The sequence below is a fragment of the Saccostrea echinata genome, unplaced genomic scaffold (assembly GCF_033153115.1).
Source record: "Saccostrea echinata isolate AGI-Se365-2 ecotype Australia unplaced genomic scaffold, CSIRO_AGI_Sech_v1 ptg000040l, whole genome shotgun sequence".
In the NCBI taxonomy this organism is placed as follows: Eukaryota; Metazoa; Mollusca; class Bivalvia; order Ostreida; family Ostreidae; genus Saccostrea; species Saccostrea echinata.
Window position 1 is genome coordinate 1,233,644 of NW_026889789.1, and position 6,000 is coordinate 1,239,643.

The 6,000-nt window shown below is 30.9% G+C and overlaps 1 long non-coding RNA gene across 1 annotated transcript; it reads right to left on the bottom strand.

Moving 5' to 3' along the window:
- Window positions 1–557: 557 nt before the first annotated feature.
- Window positions 558–4,560, bottom strand: LOC133200429 (uncharacterized). The gene is made up of 4 exons (XR_009722936.1): window positions 4,539–4,560; window positions 4,191–4,239; window positions 907–926; window positions 558–609 (listed from the first exon to the last, which is right to left on the bottom strand). It is a non-coding gene; the product is annotated as an uncharacterized LOC133200429 (long non-coding RNA).
- Window positions 4,561–6,000: the final 1,440 nt, after the last annotated feature.

Below are 6,000 nucleotides of genomic sequence, written 5' to 3' on the forward strand. Positions count from 1 at the left end.
TATTTTTAAGCTAGTACCGAAGTACTTAGCAACTGGGCTGTAGAGACCCTTGCGGACTAACAGTCCACCAGCAGGGGCCTCGACGAAGGGGTCATAATGTATATAAGGTACTAATTTTGATGCACCAGATGCGCATTTTGACAAATTTTGTCTCTTTAGTGATGCTCATGCCGAAAGCTTTGAAATAAAAAGATCTGAGAGTTCTCTTGCTTTAATATTGTATTCAGTACAGTCGACGATTGATTTTGGTTGAAATCACGTAATGAAAGAAGGGCGGTATATATGTACTTCTTCCAGAGATTCTGGTCAGAAAAGTAACCTATCAAGACAAGTATTTGGGGGGGGGGGGGATTTTTTAATTACCCAAAATGTTTTTACAATGATTTAAAACTACATTTACAGTTTCAATGTAAAGAAAGAAAACTTCAATGAAACGTCAATTCTATTTTATATTCTTATATAACTCTTCTCAAATAACAAAATCAAGATGGTTTATACTTTGGTGTTGTTAAAACGAAAAAGAAGACTACAAAATCAATTAAGGAACATGTTATGCTTACCTCTTACACAATATCCATTCCTACAGACCTTTCCTGCAGGACATATATGCTATAAAATGAAATATAATGTGTTTTATAGAGAATTAAGAATTAAATCCGGAAAGCTCAGTAAATCTTCAAGTGGTAAAGCACCACCTTATCTCTGGTTTTGTTTGTTACACTACCAATTAAAAGTATCTTGATGTGTTATTTTTTATGATAATTAAAAAAAAATTTTTCATATGCTTCAGTAAGTGACATGGTTTAAAATATGTTTCACCATTAGATATTGAAAGACAAAAAAGTGAAAATATTCGGGTTTCTTTTGCTGTGTTACATTAATCATAGAAGTTTTTCTATTACATACCCTATGGCAGTCTTCCAGGCCTGAAATGATAAAAGGTATTATTACTAAATCAGTTATGAATTCAATCCTGACATTCTTCTTCAATATTATTGTTTAAAACTTTTAACTCAAAATTTAATGACAATTGATATTAAAGGAGGCTGATTTTTTAATACATGTTTGTCTGTCTTAGTGATATATTAAAAGAAGTGATAATACATTTCAAATATATCTTTTACATAAACTGTTGCACATTAGGACAAGGAATTAGATTTTTAGATGGATATTCTAAAAATATATGGATTCTGAATTTTTTGTATTTTTTCACCAGCATAAAACACACAGAAATACATAAAGACAGGTATAAAGTTACGTAAAACAAATTTGAAAAAAAGGAAGCATTTCATTTCTACAAATTTGGAGAAAATTTCATTTTTCCAATTCCGCAAAAGGGTTAGTTACCTTTCCACAAAAATGAATAACTATTATTGTACCTAAGCACTACGTTTCCGCAATTTGCAATTTGCGTAGAGTGGCAAAGAAACTTTACGCTCTGTGTAAGGAATATAAATATGCGAAATATACAAAATACGACGTTGCCAGGATTAATTTTTTTTTAACTGTCGGGTACACATTTGGTGAGATGTCCTGTCACCAAATATATCCGAGGACGGCTGTGATAGTAATTATACAAGCATATATAACTTTTCATTTAGTTCTATAGCTAGGGTTTCATTTGTGTTAGGATAGATATTTTATGCACTATCATTTTATGTTTTAATCTAACAGATATTTGGGTTTTCCCACAACAACAAATAGACTTTATTATTATCCTCACATGGAAGTGGGGGTCTCATTTTGTGAGCTCAGTGCCTCTAGTTTGCAAAGATTTAATGGATAAAAAAAATCAAATTAGGAGAACACATTTTTACGGCACCCAAGTTTCAGCAAATTGATCTTTCCTTTCCGCAAAAATAAGTTATGATTCTGAAAACATTTCTTTACTATTACGCAAAAGGTATTACATTACGATTCCGCAAATATGTACCTTGGATCACAAGCACAAGGTAAAATTTATATAAAATATATTAATAAATTAACATTATAACATGCATGATAAAACATCGAACACCTGTAAAATGACACTTGTGAAAAATAGCACTCACTTCGTAGCACTATATGAAATGCACGTATGAAATTAATATGAAAATCTGTATAATGGCACTATGTAATGAAAATACCTCAGAAGTCTCATTAAATTTTGTTCAGTGGTATAGGAGGAGTTGCTGATAGGCGAAGGATACCCCCAATGTTATAGAAAGAAAGGCAATGTCAAGGATTTGCAATGGAAAACCCCAAATATCTGTCCGATCAAAACCAAAAATAGTAGGTGCACAATGGCACTACCTATGTAAGAAAGATTCTGTGAAAGACATTTAATTTTATTCAGTGGTATAAAATTAGTTGTTGACAAAAGAAGGATTCCCCCAATTTTGTAGAAAGAAAGACAATGTTCAGGTTTTGCTATGGGAAACCGCAAATATTTGTCCAATCGAAACAAGAAAAGCGAGGTGCACAAATGGTACAATGTAATAAAGATTCATTGAGAGTTTCATTAAATTTTGCTCAGTAATAGAGAAGAGGTTGCAGATGAGAGATTGGTACCCCAAAGTGTTATGGACGTACGGACAAACATCCCCATAACTATATACCCCCAGTTTTTTTAAGCGGGGAAATTATAAAGGTTTTTAGAGAGGGATTAGCGAAAATAACGACATTCCGTGTTCAATTGTTATTTGATTTTAATAACGATGTAATGAAAGTCACAAAAGTCACACAGTTTAATGAATTGAAATTCAATTGCAAAGCCATAAATATGATAAGATTTCTTCCATATTCAAAGTTTCTTAAACATGCTATATATCTATGAAAAGTTACTTTGAACTACTATATTCATTTAAGAATTGCAATGAAAGATGATTTTTTTTTATTTCAATGGTCTTATTACTACAATGTTATTTCTTCACACTAAACAATTTGCTTTTATAAAAGTAAAACTATAACTTCTGCAACTAGACTTTTCATTGACTATTTGTGAATTTAAGCGCCAAATTGGGTAACTGTTTTAATTAGAATCTTCATGCAAAAATTGGCAAATAAAAGATTAAAAGTTGGTAATTTTCACTCTGGCGTATTTTATGTAACTTTTTAAATCAATGTTGTCCTTTTTAAATTTCAGTGGACAGTGTATTCGTATCACTGAAAGCAACAGGATATCTCACACATCTATGGAAATCCGCCATTTGCAATGCACTTTCGGTTTCCAATCTTAACATTTGGACAAAATAAACAGGAAAAACACCTTTCCAGAGGCTATCGAAGTCCAGCTTGCCCTTCATTGATAAACATATATTGTTTCTGCAATGATGGCTTTCACTAAAAGTTCTGAATTAATTAGGTGTATTTTTTGAAGACATATGCATTTCTTTTTAAAGAATTTTTCTCGATAAATACTTTCTTTAAGTATTTGTTATCAAGTGATACTTTCTATCTGTTAATCAATGATATATTTATAAACTGTAAAAGTTCCTAAATATATAATTAAAAAAAAAATTAAAGAGTTGAAAAAAGGGGTACCAAAGACTGGGGTCAAATACGTCAAAGGATCAGAGCTATTCATGAGGGAGATAATCCTTAATTTTGAAATAAATTTTAAAATCTTACCAATTAAATATCTGTATATATCCGTATTTTTAAGCTAGTACCGAAGTACTTAGCAACTGGGCTGTAGAGACCCTTGCGGACTAACAGTCCACCAGCAGGGGCCTCGACGAAGGGGTCATAATGTATATAAGGTATTAATTTTGATGCACCAGATGCGCATTTTGACAAATTTTGTCTCTTTAGTGATGCTCATGCCGAAAGCTTTGAAATAAAAAGATCTGAGAGTTCTCTTGCTTTAATATTGTATTCAGTACAGTCGACGATTGATTTTGGTTGAAATCACGTAATGAAAGAAGGGCGGTATATATGTACTTCTTCCAGAGATTCTGGTCAGAAAAGTAACCTATCAAGACAAGTATTTGGGGGGGGGGATTTTTTAATTACCCAAAATGTTTTTACAATGATTTAAAACTACATTTACAGTTTCAATGTAAAGAAAGAAAACTTCAATGAAACGTCAATTCTATTTTATATTCTTATATAACTCTTCTCAAATAACAAAATCAAGATGGTTTATACTTTGGTGTTGTTAAAACGACAAAGAAGACTACAAAATCAATTAAGGAACATGTTATGCTAACCTCTTACACAATATCCATTCCTACAGACCTTTCCTGCAGGACATATATGCTATAAAATGAAATATAATGTGTTTTATAGAGAATTAAGAATTAAATCCGGAAAGCTCAGTAAATCTTCAAGTGGTAAAGCACCACCTTATCTCTGGTTTTGTTTGTTACACTACCAATTAAAAGTATCTTAATGTGTTATTTTTAATGATAATTAAAAAAAAAAATCTTTCATATGCTTCAGTAAGTGACATGGTTTAAAATATGTTTCATCATTAGATATTGAAAGACAAAAAAGTGAAAATATTCGGGTTTCTTTTGCTGTGTTACATTAATCATAGAAGTTTTTCCATTACATACCCTATGGCAGTCTTCCAGGCCTGAAATGATAAAAGGTATTATTACTAAATCAGTTATGAATTCAATCCTGAAATTCTTCTTCAATATTATTGTTTAAAACTTTTAACTCAAAATTTAATGACAATTGATATTAAAGGAGGCTGATTTTTTAATACATGTTTGTCTGTCTTAGTGATATATTAAAAGAAGTGATAATAATTTTTAAATATATCTTCTACATAAACTGTTGCACATTAGGACAAGGAATTAGATTTTTAGATGGATATTCTAAAATTGTATGGATTCTGAATTTTTGTATTTTCTACCAGCATAAATCACACAGAAATACATAAAGACAGATATAAAGTTACGTAAAACAAATTTGAAAAAAAGGAAGCATTTCATTTCTACAAATTTGGAGAAAATTTCATTTTTCCAATTCCGCAAAAGGGTTAGTTACCTTTCCACAAAAATGAATAACTATTATTGTACCTAAGCACTACGTTTCCGCAATTTGCAATTTGCGTAGAGTGGCAAAGAAACTTTACGCTCTGTGTAAGGAATATAAATATGCGAAATATACAGAATACGACGTTGCCAGGATTAATTTTTTTTTAACTGTCGGGTACACATTTGGTGAGATGTCCTGTCACCAAATATATCCGAGGACGGCTGTGATAGTAATTATACAAGCATATATAACTTTTCATTTAGTTCTATAGCTAGGGTTTCATTTGTGTTAGGATAGATATTTTATGCACTATCATTTTATGTTTTAATCTAACAGATATTTGGGTTTTCCCACAACAACAAATAGACTTTATTATTATCCTCACATGGAAGTGGGGGTCTCATTTTGTGAGCTCAGTGCCTCTAGTTTGCAAAGATTTAATGGATAAAAAAAATCAAATTAGGAGAACACATTTTTACGGCACCCAAGTTTCAGCAAATTGATCTTTCCTTTCCGCAAAAATAAGTTATGATTCTGAAAACATTTCCTTACTCACACAGTTTAAAGAATTGGAATTCTATTGTATAGCCATAAATATGATAAGATTTCCTTCATATATTCTAGGTTTCTTAAACATGCTATATATCTATGAAAAGTGACTTTGAACTGCTATATTGATTAAAGAATTGCAATGAAAAATGTTGTTTTTTTTTTTTTATTTCAATGGTCTGACTACTACAAAGTCATTTCTGCAACACTAAACAATTTGCTTTTATAAAAGTAAAACTATAACTTCTGCAACTAGACTTTTCATTGACTATTCGTGAATTTAAGCGCCAAATTGGGTAATTGTTTTAATTACAATCTCCATGTAAAATTGGAAAATAAAAGGTTAAAAGTTGGTAATTTTCACTCTGGCGTATTTTATGTAACTTATTGATCAATGTTGTCCTTTTTAAATTTCAGTGGACAGTGTATTCGTATCACTGAAAGGAACAGGACATCTCACACATCTATGAAAATGAAATTTTA